Source organism: Staurois parvus, unplaced genomic scaffold (genome assembly GCF_062004578.1).
Source record: "Staurois parvus isolate SC_StPar_1 unplaced genomic scaffold, SC_StPar_1.0 ptg000207l, whole genome shotgun sequence".
Classification (NCBI taxonomy): Eukaryota; Metazoa; Chordata; class Amphibia; order Anura; family Ranidae; genus Staurois; species Staurois parvus.
This window is the reverse complement of record NW_028318003.1, coordinates 6,980,190-6,999,925: the sequence shown is the minus strand read 5'-3', so window position 1 is coordinate 6,999,925 and position 19,736 is coordinate 6,980,190. Positions and strand designations below refer to the sequence as shown.

Sequence of the window (19,736 nt, the reverse complement as noted above, 5' to 3'; positions counted from 1 at the left end):
GTTTTCTGCTCCAGTGAAGTCCTTGCATATTTGCGTGGAGTACTTGGAGTGACAGATGCCTCTGCTCCGCTCTGAACTGTATGGGCCCCGCTCTGAACAGCCTGTGCTGGGCTCTGTGCGGCATGGGCTCCGCTCTTCTGGACTTGCTTTGGTTGCAATGACTGCCTTGAGGTGCAATTCCAGAGCTCAGAGTGTGCTGGGTGACAGTGTCACTTTTCTGAGCCATATGAACGGTGTGTGCTCTGCTCTGCAGGGCTTGTTGTGCCTGTAATGGCTGATTGCATAAAGTTGGACCTCCATGGCTTGGACTGTGCTGGGTGACATTACATTGATGAGCCGTATGAACTGTTTGGGCTCTGCTCTGCTGGGCTTGCTTTGGTTGTAATGACTGACTGCCTTGAGTTGCAGTTCCAAAGCTTGGAGTGTGCTGGGTGACAACTTTACATTGCTGAGCCGCATGGGCCCTGCCCTACACGGCATGGGCCCCACTCTGCTGGGCTTTCTGTGGGTGCAATGGCTGAAGGCATGGAGTTGGACTTCCATGGCTTAGACCAGGGGTGGGCAAACTTTTTGACTTGAGGGCCGCAATGGGTTCATATATTGAACCCGGGGGCCGGACCAAGAGTAGATGAATGATGTGTATGTGTCATCCATAGTAAGTATAGTAATATTCCCCCATAGTAAGCATAGTAATTCATCCCCCCTATAGTATTTCATCCCCCACAGTACTATTCCCCCCCAAGTAGTAAGCCAAGTCCCCCCTGTGTCAATGCACTTACCTTTGCTCCGCGCGTTCCTCTCTCCGTGTTCCCGCGCCGTTCCGGTCTTCAGGGCGGACTGTGAGAGGAGCCTAGCTCCCCACACGTTCCTCACGCTGCCCCGCCTACACACATCCTGACAGCCACATCCGCGGGCCGGATTAAAAGGTCCGCCGGGCCGTAGTTTGCCCATTGCTGGCTTAGACTGTGCTGGGTGACAACATTACATTGCTGGATAGACTGAACTGACTGGGCTCAGCTTTGCTGGACTTCCTGTGGTTGTAATGGCTGACTGCCTTGAGTTACACTTACAGAGCTTGGAGTGTGCTGTTTAGACTGAACTGAATAAGCTCCGCTCTGCACGGCATGGGCACTGCATGGCATGGGCTCTGCTCGGCTTGCAGTGCCTGTAATGGTGGACTGCATGGAGTTGGACCTCCATGGCTTGGACTGTGCTGGGTAACATCACATTGCTGGACTGACTGAGCTCTGCTCGGCTTGCTGTGGCTGCAGTGGCGGACTGCCTTGAGCTGCACTTCCAGAACTCACATTTTGCTGAGAGACATTAAGATACTGCTGGACCAATTTCATCTTCTCTGTATTATCAGAACTTCTCACACTGGACTTTCCATCACTAACATTCCCACATCTACTCACAGTCTCTGCCGTCTGCTTTCCATTCCCCGAACTCCATCCTCCCGCTTCACCACCAACCACAGCTTCACCTGGCTCTCCATTTGTAGGCCGAGAAGCCTGGGACGCTCCTGGGAGGTTTCCCAGCCTAGGGCAGCCCAACCTTGGACTTCTACTAGACATCAGAGGAGGTCAGCACCACACAGCCTGCAGCTGCTCCACAGGAAACCACACCCTCTCCTCAGTCCCACTTCTGTCCCGGATGTCATTCTCTGCAGAGTCCATACATACAGAATAAGGACAGATACACAATCCCACTTCTCCTGTCCGGGATGCTAAGTGTCATTCTCGGTATCTGTCCCCATTCTGTATGTATGGATTCTACGCAATCCCACTTCTCCTGTCCTGGATGCCGGGTGTCATGCTCGGTATCAGTCCTGATTCTGTATGTATGGATTCTGCACAGTCCCACTTCTACTGTCCTGGATGCCAGGCGTCATGCTCGGTATCAGTCCTTATTCTGTACGTATGGACTCTGCACAGTCCCACTTGAGTGTGGAAAACTGGCATAGTGGGCGGGGCTTCATTGCCAGCAGCAAATCAGAATTCATAGCAATAGGGACTCAGTGCTGCTCTTTGAACTGCTCTATTCAGTAAGAACCTTGGTGAGTACCGGTGCTGCGTATACTGCCCCCTGCTGCTATAGGAGGCTTAGATCCCAGATCTCCATAAGGAGGACCTGTCACAGCCCATGCTATTACAAAGGGATGTCGTTCATTCTTTGTAATAGCAATAAAGTTAATCATTAAAAGTTAATGTTAGTGTTGAAAAAAAAATTTAAAATGCCACCATTCCCCTGCGCAAATGCGAAAGCGTACATAGGTCCCACACCCATAGGTAAGCGGCGATCGCGCCACACGCGAGGGATTGCCGCAAACAGAGCAAAACATTTAGCGCCAGACCTCCCGTGTATTTCTAAACTGCTAACCTATAAAGGCTTTGAAGGCGTGGCCCAAGGAGATTTTCCAGTACCGAAATTTGGCGCTGTTCCACAGGTGGACGCAAACTTAAAGCATGACAGGATTGGTAGAATATAAAAGCCGATCTCTCTCATATTCAAATATATAAATATATATATATATATATATATATATATATACACACACACACACACACATACACACACACACACACACACACACATATACATACACCTCGAGTAAGTAGATACCAAACAATTGGGCATTATATTGTGTTTTTGTGCATTAAAGTGGATTTTTTTTTTCCCCAAAAAACTTGCGTTTGAAAAACCACTGTGCAAAGATTGTGTGGCATAAAAATATGCAATGTCCATCATTTTATTCTCTAGAGCCTCTGCTAACAATAAAATGTATCATGTTTAGGGGGTCCGAGTCTTTCTAGCAAAAAGAGTTCTGGTTTTGTACAAACAGGAGAGAAATGCCAGCGCTGGATGGGCTGGAGGTGGTTAATGATTTTTCACGCACATGCAATGATCTTGGTGGGGAGAAAAAAAAAATCTGACTACTCCGGTAGAGTCACTCTCCAGGCTCCCTCCTTGCACATCATACCCCACCCCTCTCCTGGGAGGGTCTGAGTGTGCTGACCCAGCTGCTCTGCGTTTCCTCTCCCTACAAAGGTATCCACACCTCTCACTATAGGGCTTTTGGATGTGAGATCTTTTACAGGTGAATAACAGCGGGGAAAATACTGATTTGCTCCCCTGCAGATGGTGTACGTTTGCCCACTTAGAGAAATAATCGGTCTATAATTTGTATCATAGGTGTATATAAAATGATAGAGACAGAATATCAACCAAAAATCCAGAAACACCACTATAGAAATGTAGTTGCCGTTCAGGCAGTACAATATTTATTTAATCCCCTACCAACAAACAATGATTCTGGCTCCCATAGACTGGCTCTGTGCTCATATGGTACACAGATCAGTCCTGCCAACGTAAGAAGGCACTCCTAACGACAACTCATTTTGTGTATAAAAGACACCTGTCCTCAATCTCTTCCATTCAAACCTCATCACCACCATTTTTTGATTGAAAAGATGGTTTTATTACAGAAGCATCAAAAACATGTTACTTGTAATCGGGGTACATCTCACCCTGGACTGCGACGCAGCGCACCACATTGCAATACAGTTCCAAGCATACAATAAATACATTCAGAAATAAATACATTCGCTCAGCGGTATGATGCCTGACGTGATGTGCGTGGAGGACGAAGCTCCAGACCACCACGTCATGCATAACGCCGCTTACCCCAAAAACTGTAGCATCCTAGTATACATTACGTTTCCTAATACTAATGCATGCAAAAACGAAAACCGGATATTACGATCAACAATAGGCATCGGGTGTGTGTGGGGGGAAGGAGGGAAAGAACACAGGCCCGAAGCTTTATTGAAAAGACAAAGACACGCAAGGGGGAGTAGGGGGAAGGGGGAAATCTTCAGACGTCCTCTTCCTCCTTAAAGTCCATCAAGGAATAGTCTCTGAGCAGACTGAGGATCAGTCTGCGGCAGTCCTCAATGGACATCCTCTCCCGCTGGTGGATGAGGCGCTTTCTGGCGCACCATAAAGTGTCCTTAAAACAGCACAGCACCCGCCAGGCGCCGTCAATGTCCTCCAGAGAAAAAGTCCCACAGAATAGTCCATTCAACACCCCAAAGTGAGTGATGGCTGTCTGTGGTACAAAGTCCTTGAGTTCAGGTTCCAGGGCCCCCAACAGGGCCTGAGCAAATGAGCACTCCCAGAAAACGTGGTGAGACGTTTCCTCGTGGATGATGCAGAAGGGGCAGTGTCTGTATCTGCTCAGGTTCCTGGCATGCATAAATGTCCTGAGAGGCAACCCCCCTTGGATTGCCATCCATGCCAGGTCTTTGTGCCTGTTGGTCTGGAGGAATGTTTCTTCCAACATCCTTACCACCTTGCAGGTGTCTGAAGGCAGGCCTGGAACCGACTCCAAAATGTCGCTGGCTCGGATGAGCTTGTAGATAGTCTTTGGCTTCCACAAGTCAGGCTTGACTCCCTGCAGCCCTTGCTCCCTGATGAACTTGAAGGTATCCAAGTAGTACCAAGGAGTGTCCCAGTTGTAGGGGATGGAACTATCCCAAGTGTCCCATCCCAGGGACCTCCAGAGAGGCAACAGGAAGAAGCGAGACATTGCGTTCCCGCCAGAGTCCATAATCCGTCTGCTTGCAACTGCATCCGCAGAACTTTGCCCAAAGAACACCCTCATCTGGGTGGCAATGTCGGGCACGCCCTTACCGCCCTTGAGGGGTTCCTTGAACATGACTGCCCGCTTCACTCTGTCCATCTTGGAGCCTCAGATGAAGTGAAACACCGCCCTGGTGATGGCCTTACAGGTGTTGACCCGTGGGGGCCAGGCCTGGGCGAGGTACTGCAACACAGGGAGAATCTCGCTGCGGAGTACCAGTGTCTTCCCTTCGATGGAGAGGTCTCCGAGGCTCCATAGTCCAAACTTTTGACGCATCTTGGCCAGTCTCTCCTCCCAAGACTTCAGGGCTGCACCCTCGGCACCAAACCAAACTCCCAAAATTTTCATGAAGTCTGTCTTGATGCCAAAGGGCATGGATGCAGAAGAAGGCAGGATCCACTTTCCGAAGAGCACGACTTCCGACTTCCCGCAGTTGACCTTTGCCCCCGAAGCTTGGCCGAAGTCCTCGCAGGTCTGGACGAGCAGGTCGATGGAGCGCTGGTTGGCACAGAACACCGTCACGTCGTCCATGTAGAGCGAGCACTTCACTTCCCGTCTGTCTGGTCCCGGTGCGGTGATTCCCCCGATCTCTGGATTCCGTCTGCTGTATAGAGCTCTTCGCCGAATGCATCAAACAAAAAGCAGAGGTGAGAGAGGACAGCCTTGTCTGACCCCGGAGAGGACCGGGAAGGGGTCAGTCTTCCAGCCGTTCACCTGCACGGAACTACAAATGTCATTATACATGATGTCAACATATGAACAAAACATTTCCGAGACCAAACCTGCGCAGGGCTCTGCACATAAACCCATGGGAGACACAGTCAAAGGCCTTTTCCTGATCAAGACTGACCAGGGCCGCGTGCACACGGCGGTCCTTGATGTATTGGACCGTGTCCCGGACAAGCGCTAGGCTGTCCGCAATCCTGCGGCCAGGAATGCCACAAGTCTGATCCGGGTTGATGATCTGTCCGATGACAGCCTTCAGCCTGTTCGCCATGACTTTGGCGAGGATCTTGTAGTCCACATTCAGGAGAGAGATGGGACGCCAATTTTTCAAATCACATCTCTCCCCCTTACGCTTGTACAGGATCGTGATCATCCCCTCCCTCAACGAAGGAGGCATCTTGCCCTCCACCACCATCTCCTTGTACAGCTCGAGCAGGTCCGGGCCCACAGCGCTACATAGAGCTCCGATGGGAGACCGTCGCAGCCCGGGGTCCTGCCTTGCCTAAAGGATTTAGCGGCAGAGTGCAGTTCCTCCAACGTCATGGGGGCGTTGGTGGCCGACAAACCTGCAGGATCAATAGCGTTAGAGATACCTGACAAGAACCTGTCGGCCGCTTCCGAGTTTGTTTCTTTGGGGGAGTAGAGGTCGGAGTAGTAGTCGCTGACCACTTCCATCACGGCCTCCTTCCCCTTCTGGAGCGTTCCAGTCTTGTCGCGCAGTTCCGACAGGGGTGTGTGTCCTGAGTGGAGTTTCCTGAAAAAGAAAAAGAGTTACACTTCTCACCTTTCTCGAGATGTTCCACCTTGGCACGGAAGACAATGTGCCTGGATTCTTCCTCAAAGTGCTTTTTCAAGCACTTCTTGGTGTCCTCCAGGTCTTGCCTCACGTCCCAGCCACAGTGATGAAGGTCCTGCAGGGACTGCAGCTGACGCTGCAGCCTCCTGAGTTCCTTCCTCCTGGCACACACTTGCTGGCGTCCCCTGGCCTGAAAGAAGCTGCGCAGCTTGACTTTCACGAACTCCCACCAGTCGCTTACCTTAGGAAAGAAAGACTTCTCCTCTCGCCAGGCACCGTAGGTTTCCCTGAGCTCCTCTAGCAGTTCCTCATCGTCCAGCAGGGTGCAATTCAGCTTCCAGGAGCCTGGGCCCGGGGCAAAGCCCTCTCCCAGATCACCTTGAAAGTGAATGGCCCTGTGGTCAGAGAAAAAGCAGGGAACCATGGAGAACCCGCGGTGCCCGACTGCCCTGGAGGTGAGCACAAAGTCAATCCTGGAGCGCACAGATCCATCGGGGCGGCTCCATGAGTAGTTCACGGAACCGCGCCCCACGGATCCCACTGCGTCTCGCAGGGAAGCCTCCGCAATCATCTCCCGGAGCAGCTTCGAGGTGGCGTCGAGTTTTGCGTACATGCTGGAGCTGCGCCCATCCTCCTCTATCGGACAGTTAAAATCACCGCCGATTACTACTGTTCTCGTTGTGGCGAGTTGCGTCCGCAGGGTTTGGAAAAGTTCCAGCCGCGCGTTCTTTTCCGGGGGGGCGTACACGTTGATGAGCCTAACGGGCTCCCCCGCCCACGAACCGTCTATGACCAGAAGGCGGCCACAGACGAGCTCATGGACGGAGTCAACAGTGAAACGTCCTCCCCTGATAAGAACCGCAACCCCTGCGGACTTGCAATCGCCACCCCCAGACCAGTAGGAGGGACCGTGGGTCCACTGGGAGGACAAATTAGTGTACCTCCTCAGAGGGGGAAGTGCGCACTCCTGAAGCATGTACACATCACTCTGCTGTGTGGAAAGAAAGGTCAGCACAGTCTGCCTCCTAGACACATCCTTGATGCTCCTCACATTAATGGAAAAGATAGATATCTCAGCCATCATGGGAAAGAGATGAAGGGGTTAGTCGGCAGGGGCTGTGCTTACCTCCCCTGGAGAGGGGGGGCGACCTCTGTGACTTCTGCAGCCTGACAAATGTCCTGGCCCAGACCAATCTGGTTGAGGACCTCGTTGAGGACCTCATCGAAGTCGGTGGAGAGATCTTGGTCCGACTGGGTCAGAGCCATCTCTTCTTCCACCTCTTCTTCCTCCAGCGTGTCGAGGTCTTCCCCCACGGGGTCGGGACCTGCGACATTCTGGAGGACGGCAGGCCGCTTGGTGGCAGAGGAGGGGTCCTCCGCCGCCGGGCTGGCCTGCTCCTTCTTCCGCTTCCTGTACCCCGTCGCAGAGTTGCTGACAGGGGGAAGGGGCGGGAAGTCCTCCTGTGAGGACAGGTCAGGGGGGGGGTGGAGCTGGGCCCGGGGCAGGGGGACCAGGGGCAGGGGGTCCAGGGGCGAGGGGACCAGGGGCAGGGGGGCCAGGGGGACCCGGGGCAGGTGGGCCAGGGGGACCAGGGGCGGGGGGACCTGGGGCGGGGGGACCTGGGGCGGGGGGTTCCTCTTACCCGGGTCCTTTGGAGGTTTCTGTGGCGCTGGTTTGGTGGCAGGGCCCTTGCTCAGGGCCCCAGCGTATGTCCTGCTTCTTTCTGGGCAGTCTCTGTAGACGTGCTCTGACCGTCCACAGAGGTTGCAGGTTCTGGACCTCGGGCAATCCTTGGTCTCGTGACCTGCAGACCTACAGAACCTACAAGAAAGCACATTGCATTCCTTACCCTCGTGCCCCGGCTGGCCGCACTTGCGGCATGACTGGGGTTGATCCGGGTAGTGTAGGAGACCTGTTGACGATCCCAGGGAGAAGCACTGTTGCAGGTGTTGGAGATCTCCAGCGGGACGATCTCTTAGTAGCCTGCAAAACACAGCCCACTTACCTGTCCAGAAGCCGTTGGCGTCTAGTATCCGGACTGGGTCCTTCAACACGACGCAAAACCTTTGGAGGTAGGTGGCGATGTCTCTACCAGGGACGTGAGGGTTCCTCATGGACACCGTGATCCGCCTTTCGTCCCTTTGAATGGTAGAGTTCGCAGTGAACTTTCGGAAGAGGGAGTCGGGTCCAGAGGTCTTCACTGCCTCCCAGTACCTTCTGCATACCTGTAGGGAGACGAAAGTGACAAGGAACATACCTCTCACAAAGGACTGCACCGACAGGGTCTCTGCCTTGCTGAATCCTTGTTCAAGGATCATTTTCTTCCCAAAGACTTCCGGGGTCATGTACGGGATTCTGCCTTCCACCTCTTTCAGCCGCAGCACGACTGTCTGCTTCATCCAGGGCTCCAGTGGAGGGAGACCGTCTGCAGGGCCGGGGCGATCTGAGGTGGAGGCGGAGGGGGCTTCTCCCGGGGTCTTGGCAGGGGCGGCGTTCTGTGGCTTCTTCGTAGTCTGCTTCTTCCCCATCTTGTCGCAGAGGAGTTCTCAGGAGGGCTTCCCAGAGATCTTGGTCGGATTCCTTCTCCTTCTTCCTTGGCGGCTTCACTCTTGCTTAGCCTTTGAAAAGGCTATTGAGCGTCTACTGCCCAGAGGTAGTAAACGCAGAGTGAACAAGGGGGGGGAAGATCACAAACTCGTTCTGTGTGGGGGCTAAGCCTCAAACCCAATAGCAGCAAGCAGGTGAAGCCGAATTTAATCGACGATCCTACAAGGCCGAGAAGAGGGTACCCCACACAGACCAAATGGCTGGGATAGATTCAAGTGGTTCTCAGCGTCCTAGCTGGAAGCAGGGACACCCCTAAAGGCAAGGTCGATACTACACTTGATCTTAGCCAAAAGGCCAAGAAGCGATCTGGTGAATGGAGGAAACAGCTATTTTTTTAAGTCCGCAAACGTGGAACTGTAACGAAAAAACCCGTAAGTGTCCGCAAAAAAGTGCAAGTGCAGAAACACTCACACGAAAAACGTGCACTTAGGGGTGTGTTTGTCCTACCCCCGAAAGGGTTGGACCGTTCACCCGATCCCCCGGGGCACGAAGCTCCTGACAGGGACAAGGTTCCCATTTGGTCCTCCTGGCCAAAAGGCCTGGTGGACCACCGTTCCTTATGCCCAGCCGAAGCCGGACATCCAGTACTAGGCAAGGGGGTTCTCCCGAAGAGAAAATCCCCTAGGGATCAGGGGAGGAAGGAACCGTATGGCCACACATCCTCCCCCTAGACTTCAGGTAAGGCCCGAGGACCCACACCCTCCATCCGTGAAAAAACACACACATAAGAAAGCAAAAAGTGACAAAACGTGGGAGTGGTTTAAATAAATAAAATAAAATAAAAAAGTGGTACCGTGCCTAATAGTGCACAGACCAGGCCCTGAGGCCTGTAGCAAAAATTGCCCTGGACTTAGCCAAAAGACCTGGTCCTTAGGGCGCTGTGCAAAAAGATGTGAAAAACAGTGGCCATGTGTCATCTTCACACCGTGGGGTCCCACACCCAAGTGTTACTAGTGACACCCCTGAGAGCGTCTTCCCCAGGGGGCACCGAGTTTGCGGACTTTTTGCGTCCCCGACCCCAGGCCAGACCAAGGTAGCATGCTCAAACCAGGAGGAACTGGGTCTTTCCGGTCTCCCCAGAGGAATTACTCCCAAGGCCCCAGAACGAATCATGGCGCTCCCTGGTTTCTGTCCCTCCGGTACTAGCCTTCCGGACCCCCATCATACCAGTGAGGGTACTGTACAACAACCATCCCCGTAAACTAGAATGGTCGGTAGCACCCCCACTGGACACTGATAAGAACAGATACTACACTTGATCTTAGCCAAAAGGGGAGGAAACAGCTATGGCTCTTATAATGCCCCCCGGGAGCACCAGCTTCATTTGTGTACTGTATGACTGTCTTTTGCCCTTCCCTCATCTGTCCTCACTCTAGTTGCTGTCACACACACACACTTTTTTCTGTTGCTGAATTTTCCGCTTCTCATTATTGAATTTTGTTTTTGGACTTTGCACTTTTCATCTTTGTACAAAACAAAAATTACAGAATTTTACCCTCTGCTTCTCCGTATACCATCTGATTCTCAGTTTTCTTCTCTGTATACCCTCTGATTCTCCATATACCGGCTGCATGTCATCCTAACATTTACATACAATGCAGGGGCTGGCCTTTACTCAGGTCGCTGCTCTGGAGCAGGTAAATTCTATAATTTGTGGAGAATACATGGTGCACACCAACACTGTCCAGTTAGGGCATAGATGTCAAACTGGCGGCTCTCCAGCTGTTGCCAAACTACAAGTCCCATGAGGCATTGCAAGATTGACAGTTACAAGCATGACTCCCAAAAAGGTAGAACCATGATGGGACTTTTAGTTTTGCAAGAGCTTGAGGGCCACCAGTTTGAAACTCCTAAGGAGGGGGGTCACATCTTTTGTAAATTAAAATTCCAGTACAACCCTAACTCCTCTTAAAGCTGTCACCATTGTACAATATGTAAAGTGATATGCAAGTTGTCAACATAGGAATACCTGGAATGAATAAATTTTTTATTTTGTCTGGTAGATTAAAAAAAAAAAAAAAAAGTGATGTCAGCTAAGTTCAGTTACGTTGGGGCCCCTGGAATGAAATGTTTGGTCCCAGATTGGTCGCATTTAGTGTCTTCACCACAAAAAGTGCAAATGTTATAAAAGTGTGCTTTCTGGAATACAAAAATACTATTATATATAAAAAAAAAAAAAAAAAAAAAGTACAAAGTGTTCATGGCCCCTCAGGGGATGGGTGAACAAGTCTCTGCCCCCTTCTCAGAAATATGCAGGGGCTGTCCTCATCTTCAGTGCTCACTCCAGTGTGGTTACAAAAATAAAAAAAAAATAAAAAAAAAAAAAAAAAGTGAGAAAAGTCCGTATATTGAGAGACTCTGCATAAGCTAGCTTAAAATTAACCATGTGAATGGGCTCTGTAAACAGGTGTTCAAGTACACCATGGTATTTCGTGGCTAAGAGGGCAGTGGGTCAATGGCTTCCCCTACTAAAAATATACCACTTGGAACGCAGTAAAGAGTTAAAGAAAATCTTTTATAAAAAAGAAAAATTTCTAATCTATAATATGGTTATTGCACATAGTTAACGAATTAGTTAGGAATAGTGTGATAGTATATTCTCAATTAGAGTTGATTTTTATGCATTTGTGTTTTCTTTCCTTAACTGAAGGTTGAACTTGTTTTAAGTTAGACTGTTAAATGATCTTCCCATACCATAGGATCACAGAACTACATTCTTAATAGTATTATAGGTTTGTTGATCTACGTAGTTGTAGATATCAGCTAGGAACCATACATAGGTTTAGAACACTTACCAACATGGCTATTACACATTTAGCTCAGACTGAATTAGGAAATAGCTGTATAGTGGGATGGCTTTATTCTATTAAAAGTATATAAAGAAACCACTCACAGTCAAGATACACACTGTTTATTTACAAGCCTTGCTACTCCAACTCCTGTTGTCTTCCCTAAAGACTGAAAGACTTAATTTGCTACTTTGCAATAGAACGGGCAAGAAGCTCAATTTTTTTTTTTTTTTAAATCAGCCTGGCACTAGAACAATTTACTTAAATATTGTGACACTTTTATAATACTTAAGTGTCCTTCTGCATTTAACATATGCGAGTCCAGGTTATCAGTGATTCCAATTCATGAGACATGACTGCTTCTATCTGCCAGGTAAAAGGAACATCTAAAACCAACATTCTGATAGACTGACCCATTGTCTAAGTCTAACAAACACTAAATGTTAAAAAACACACACACCACCTTCTTGCTGATACACAAAAGAGACACTTTGTGATAATCAATCTAACCCAATCCTAATATCTACACACCAAAAATAGAGAAATAGTAATTCACATTAATATATTAGAAAAAGGATTAAAAATTATTTATGTCATTACCCAGACCTACTACATTGGCTAATGGGAATACGAGATTAGTATTTGTCCATAGTAATTTGAACAAATCTACATTCAACCCAGCTAATTCAAGAAATCAGAATGTCGATGTGTTTAAACAGATTGAGGATTTGTATAAACCTTGATTTATGAAAAGTTAGGGAAGAATCCCTCCACCAAGGCCTTAAGACACTTAAAAATAAGAATTTAGTCATAAGACCGGCGGATAAGGGTGGGGGGAGTAGTAGTGATGGACAGAAGCCAGTATGAAGAGGAAATTAATTCTATTTTAAGTGATTCAGACACATAAAATCTCTTAAAAATCCAATTGTATTATATAAAAAGCAGCTGAAGAAATTGATTAAAGCAAAAGATAAAATCCTTAATGAGAAGGAAGCACTATATATAATCCCCTCACACTGTAGAGTTTCATTTATAATAGGTCTTCCTGGGTGTTTGGTCAAATATAAATAACGGAATTGGATCCATACATTCTAGGATTAACAATAGGCTGTAAGTACAGATCCACATATTCGCCAAAGAGATGCCTTCTTACCTAAAAAGACAGTCAAGATGTTATAGACTTGTATAGAGGGAATTAACATCTATAGTCACAAGAAAAGTATTCTGTGAAACCTCCATCCCCTCCAACAAGTATTAGACATAATGATGGGATTGAGGCAATAAAATGAGGTTTAAGAAATTTTACAGACCTACATATTAAGCAAAGAAAATTATACAATTATTAGAATTCAGTATGAATAAGAACTACTTCTGGTACAAAGGAGAATTCTATGAGCCGAAAAAGGGTGTGGCGATGGGTGCCAAATTTGCCCCTAGTTGGCAAATATTTTTCTGGCACATTGGGAAGATAGTGTTATTTTTGGAAGAAAATGGGAGGGTCTAAAAATTTGGAAGAGGTATATAGATTACATCCTGTGTATTTGGGAGGGCACTGAGTAATTTATATAAAATTTTTAGAATTTATTAAAAATAATGATTATGGTCTTGGTTTTACGTGCAATATTAATATTCAAATCTAAAGTTGGCTGAATCTGCACTAAGTGGAATACAAGCTTTGATGAAGGGATGCCCTTTGAAACGCATAAGCTGTACCCCGAGTGTCCACCCCTATGATGGGACTCGCGCGGGCTTTACTATTCCATAGCTCATTTCAAGCTTACATGCTTGAAATACTTCGTTGTTTGTGAGTATCATTCTGTAGTCAATAAAATGTTGGTTTACTGGAGGTAATGCGCAAGGTTGGTGCGCGGTTTGTTTTCACTTCACAGTATTGGGTCGGGCTTCCCCAGCCTTGTTTGGAGCTGCACAACCCCATATGCACTGGTGGTTGAATTTTTCAAGTTCTGGTTCCATCCACCTCTTTGGGTCTCAGAGCACAGGAGAGTTTGTTTCTAAAGTAAAAGGTTTAAATAAAAGCAGGCTCAGCCCACTCAAAGTATTCATTGTGAATTATTAATTTAATGTCCAGGACTCCAGGTACTTCCTTATCAGTTCCTTAGTGAAAGGTGGTCAAAATGTGTAATGAAGGAATTGTACTCATACCTGGATTCTATGAACTTTTCACCTGTGAAATACAGAGGAAGTCTTAGTCTCCTCTAATTCACTACCATACATGCAGCTAAGTGAAAGACGCAGAACGTTTTAGGTTTTTATATTTGATTATATTTTTATGATTGTACACCATAATAAAAGGTCTACTTTTCATGATCTATGTGATCAAATAAATACAATTTTGCATTCATTAATTTAGTGATTATTCCGCATAGGTTTTATTAAAAACCACTTTTTGGCAGGTCTGCACTAGTCAGCTGCAATTTTGTTCTTATAATTAAGCTTACCTGTACGCAAAAATAAATCTAAAACATGCAGTTTAGGAGATATTCTAGTGAGCAGCAGCCGGAGACATCAGAGGCACATGCGTTCTAAAAAGGAACAGCATACCTGTGCCATTCCTGCAGGTGTGCCATGGCCGAGACTCCCGCGTGCATGCGCAGGAGTGACATCATGGCTCGGCCACTCAAGCAGCCGCAGCCCATGAACTTAGAAGACCGGAATTCCTCCCACTGTGCTATTGTGTTCTACCAAACAGAGTTTTCCACAATAGCAGAATACAATGATCACCATCAATGGGTATAGCTGCCAGCAGTGATTGTACATAAAACCAGACAGGCTGGGTGTACTGTAGCCCATTGATAAATAAACCTCACTAAAAAAACAGTCTGCTTTCTGCTGAACAGGCCACATTTCAAATCCATCTATGGCCAGCTTAACAGAGTAGTGGAACCTGCAGCAACTCAGTTTTCATAGACCTGGCGACCAGATGGGGGGGGGGGGGGGGGGGAGCGCAAAAGTGCAATAGGGATATTGGGAAATGTCTAGACAAGGCCACTTGCCAACCATGCTATAGCCGAATGACGGCTACAGCACAGTTGTCCAGTTTTGGGAGGGTGTCACATGATGTCCTCCCAGACCGTGACCTACCAGCAATCTCCATGAACACTGTGTCCTAAGGACACAGCTGATTACATGAGGTAAAAGGCCAATCACAGCGGCCTTTTACCATGGAATCAGCTGTATCCAATGACACAGATTACTGAGTAAATACAGTTGCCGGTTATCGGCTTGTATTAATATGCCTGATGTATGAGCATTTATTGTAGAATTATTAACGCTCTGCCCCACAGACAGCAGGCGTATGATCCAGAGGTGTGTCAAGGGGGTTCTGGATCTTGCAAAACCCAATTTTCTTACCCTGATAGGTAGGGCAAATGAAGGGCTTGAGCTGCAGGACTGACTGAAAACCTATACTTTCTTGAAGCACTGCTGGCGTTGCAGCATTTACGGAGAGCAGCAGTCATACAAAATATGACCATGAGAATTGTAGAAGTCAATCGTGTCTTACACCAAGTTTGCGAACAAGGGTCAGTTTACACCGACATCTGTTTTGTTAATGGGTACAAGGTTACACCGAGGCAGCAGAAGATATGGAAATAAAGAAACAACCAAGGTGAAAATAAATACATTGCAATGCATATCTTGTATTCATCTGCCTGATTTATGAACATGTGTTTCATACCGTTCATATTTTCATCTTATCCATCACTCCCTCTTCCATCAATTGAAATTGTTCACTCATCTTCCCCACAGACATTAGGCTCATGATCCAGAGGTGATCCAAAGGATTTACACTGACATTGTTTTGTTAATGGGTACAAGGTTACACCGAAGCAGCAGAAGATATGGAAATAGAGGAGCAACCAAGGTGAAAAATACATTGCAATGCATAGCTTGCATTATTCATATGCCGGATTTATGAACATTTACTGTTTATACCGGTCATTTTCTTAATCTTATCCATCACTCCCTCTTTTCCATCAGCTTAATTGTGCACTCATCTTCCCCACAGACATTAGGGTCATGATCCGGAGGTGATCCAAAGGTTTCTGGCTTTTGCATAATCTCACATTCTTCCCTGATAGATGTGGAAAATGAAGGGCTTGAGCCAGAAGACTGAATGACTGTCCTATACCATCTTGAAGCACTACGGACGTTGCAGCATTTACAGAGACCAGCAGTCATACAAAAAATAGGACCACGAGAATTGTAGAAGTCAATAGTGTTTTACACCAAGTTTTCTAACACGTGTCAGTTTACACGGACATCCATTTTGTTAATGGGTATAAGGTTACACCAAAGCAGCAGAAGATATGGAAATTAAAGGAACAACCAAGGCGAAAAGAGACATTGCAATGCATATCTTGTATTCATATGCCTGATTTATGAACCTTTAATAGAGTTAATCACTCCCTCTTTACCATCAACTGAATTAAGATGAGGAAAATTATGGAGGACTCCTCTTCCCCACAGACATTAGGCTCATGATCCGGAGGCGAGCTAAAGGGTTCTGGCTTTTGCATAACCTCCCTTTCTGCCCTGATAGGGAAAATGAAGGTCTTGAGAGGAAGAACAGACTGAATGACTGTCCTATACTGTCTTGCACTGCTGACATTGCAGCATTTACAGAGAAGAGCAGTCATACAAAATATGACCACAAGAATTGTAGAAGTCAATAGTCAACACAAATATTTTACAGCGGGTGTTCTAAAAAGCATCAATTTACACCAACATCCATTTTGATAAAATGGTGTTACGATTCCTCAGCAATCACTGATGTACCCATCTACCTTTACACAGAGGCAGTGGAAGTCACCATCAAGGTGGACGTCAGAACTTTGAAAGTCTCACAGATGGCTATAGTGGTCTTGGAAGGATCTGAGGAAATGTTCAATACATATTTCCAAAAGATTTGGCCTGTGTCACTAGTGTGGCCACTTGTTACCGGTGAGGGAGAAAAAGGAGTGATCTCCAATTGGCTTATTCAGCTTCATCAGAAGGGGAAAAAAAAGAGAAAAAAAAAATATATACAAATTTATGTTGTGCAGCTTTGCCACCAATTTAACAGAGGTGAGCAAACTCCTCATTTGTCCAACTATCAGACCACAAATTAAAACAAATCTCACCCTTTATATGTAACCTTCCTGCCATCACTTAGCACTGCTCAAAAGCTTTCCTTGATTTCTGCTGTTTATTCCACTACCACCATGAAGTAAAGAAGCTTCAGGAAAAATACCTCGACCAGATGGAGATCAAGAAAGGCAAAAAAATAAATTGTGAAAAATGCTATGACAAAAAAAGGAAACAGAAATAATGGATGCCTTCTGCTTCAGGGTAGGTTGTATATTGGCCATTGTTAAGAAATCAACTATGAGCAACTCCAGCTCAGTTTTTTTTTAATGCATCAGTAACTAATGCTCAACTTTCTTTCTACCTTTAGCATCCCTTTGAGCCCTGCTAAGCAATTCTGAAACTAGGCAGGGAGATTAAATTTCAGGCTCATTCGTGAACTGAAATGTCTACAAAAGTAAACCATTGCAATGTTGTGCCTACATCCTTCTTGCCCTGCTCAGCACATTGAGAACATATATCCAAATTGCTGAACAGAATTTAGACACAAACTATAAAAATCCAATGACTGAAGTCAGCTCCATAGGGAAAGAAAAAAATTACTGTTCTTTGCCACTAAAGTAAAAATGACACTATCAGGTGAGTAACCATTGATAGGATCATTAGGGCTTGGTTCACACTATAGAAACGCAGTCCAGATGCGTTCGATGTGCTTCTGCATGCACGTTTCTTCTCCTGTTTTAAATAGGGACATGTGCATTCTAGTGCAGTTTACCATGTTCCAGTACAGCTCTGTGCAGGAAAAATCCAGCCTGTTCTTTTCTGCAACTGGAACTGCAAGCACTGATATGAGCTACAACATTGACAACCATACAACCTACTTTGGGCATTTTGGATGCAGAAAAAGGCACACTGAAATGCATGTTGTGTGAACTGGCCCCTAAGGGCCAACTGAGCACAGACTATGATAAAAAAAAATGCTTTGGCTTTCTAAAGACATGGGTGTCATGAAGACAATGAGAAATAGTGACAAAGTGGCCTTAGTTGACAAGGATGTAGCCTTCATGTGCATTTTGGATGCATTTCCAATGGAATGTAACATGTTTTCTAAAGAAAATCAGCTGTACTGCTACAAGGTGTGGAAAATAGCAGTAAGTAACATGCAATGAGATATTAAAGTGTTAGTACATATTACCTACAAGTAAGCTTATAATAAAGCTTACTCTACAGAATGAAAAATCTCCTAAAACATGCAGTTTAGGAGATTCGATTGAGCAGCAGCCAGTGACATCATAGAAGCATGCGTTCTAAAGGAACAGCATACCTGTGCAGTTCCTACAGGAGATGTGTGCCACAGCCAATACTCCCGCATGCATGCGCAAGAGTGACATCATGGCTCGGCCAATCAAGCGACTGCAGCCCATAAACTTAGAAGACCAGAAATCTTCCCACTGTACTACTGTGTTCTACCAAACGGGGAGCCTTCCACACTAGCAAAATACAATGATCACCATCAGTGGGTATAGCTGCCGGCAGTGATTGTACACATAAAACCAGATAGGCTGGATGAACTGTAGCTCATTGATAAATAAAAGCTCACTAAAAACAGCCTGCGCATAGACCAAAATTCAGCTGGTTTCTGCTGAACAGGCCACGTTTCAAGACAACTACAGCCAGCTTAAACGGACTAGTGGAACATGCAGCAATTCTGTCTTCATAGATCATGCAATCAGGTGAAAAATGCAAAAGGGCAATAGGGAGATTGGGAAATGTCTAGACAAGGCCTTAACCACTTGCCAACTGTGCTATAGCTGAGCGATGGCTACAGTGCAGTTGTCCAGTTCTGGGAGGGTGTCACATGATGTCCTCCCAGAAAGCAATCTCCTGCGCACCCCCAGCGATCTCCGTGATGGCTGTGTCCCAAGGACACAGCTGATCACATGAGGTAAAAGGCCAATCACAGCCGCCTTTTACCATGTAATCAGCTATGTCCAATGACACAGATCACCGAGTAAATACAGTTGCCGGTTATCGGCTTGTATTAATATGCCTGATGTATGAGCATTTATTGTAGAATTATCAACTCTGCCCCACAGAGAGCAAGCTTATGATCCAGAGGTGTGTCAAAGGGTTCTGGATCTTGTAAAACCCAATTTTCTTACCCTAAGTAGGGAAAATGAAGGGCTTGAGTTGCAGGACTGACTGTAAATGCTGCAACATCAGAAGTGCTTCAAGAAAGTATAGGAGGATTTTTCAGAGACCAGCAGTCATACAAAATATGACCACGAGAATTGTAGAGGTCAATAATGTTTTACACCAAGTTTTCTAACAAGGGTCAGTTTACACTGACATTTTTTGTTAATGGGTACAAGGTTACACCGAAGTCGCAAAAGATATGGAAATTGAGGAGCAACCAAGGTGAAAATGAATACATTGCAATGCATATCTTATATTCATATGCCTGATGTATGAACATTTGTTTACCATTCATTTTCCTCATCATAACCATCACTCCCTGTTCCATCAGCTGAATTGTTCACTCATCTTCCCCACAGATATTAGGCTCAATCTGGAGGTGATCCAAAAGGGTTTACAAAAGGTTACACCTGAGGCAGCAGAAGATATGGAAATAGAACCACCAAGGTGAAAATACATTGCAATGCATATCTTGTATTCATATGCCTGATTTATGAACATTTCTAGTTTACCATTCATTTTCATCTTAACCATCACTCCCTCTTCTATCAGCTGAATTGTTCACTCATCTTCTCCAGACATTAGGCTCATGATCCGGAGGTGATCCAAAGAGTTTACACTGACATCAGTTTTGTTAATGGGTACAAGGTTACACCGAAGCAGCAGAAGATATGGAAATTGAGGAGCAACCAAGGTGAAAATACATTGCAAGGTATATCTTGTATTCATATGCCTGATTTATGAACATTTGTTTAGATTTTCCTCATCTTATCCATTACTCCCCCTCTTTTCCAACAGCTGAATTGTTTACTCATCTTCCACAGACTCATGATCTGGAGGTGATCCAAAGGATTCTGGCTTTTGCATAACCTCACTTTCTTCCCTGATAGGTGT

The 19,736-nt window shown here is 46.4% G+C and overlaps 1 pseudogene; it reads right to left on the bottom strand.

Moving 5' to 3' along the window:
- Nucleotides 1–8,985: 8,985 nt before the first annotated feature.
- Nucleotides 8,986–9,078, bottom strand: LOC149461256 (U2 spliceosomal RNA; annotated as a pseudogene).
- Between the last annotated feature and the right edge of the window lie 10,658 nt (nt 9,079–19,736).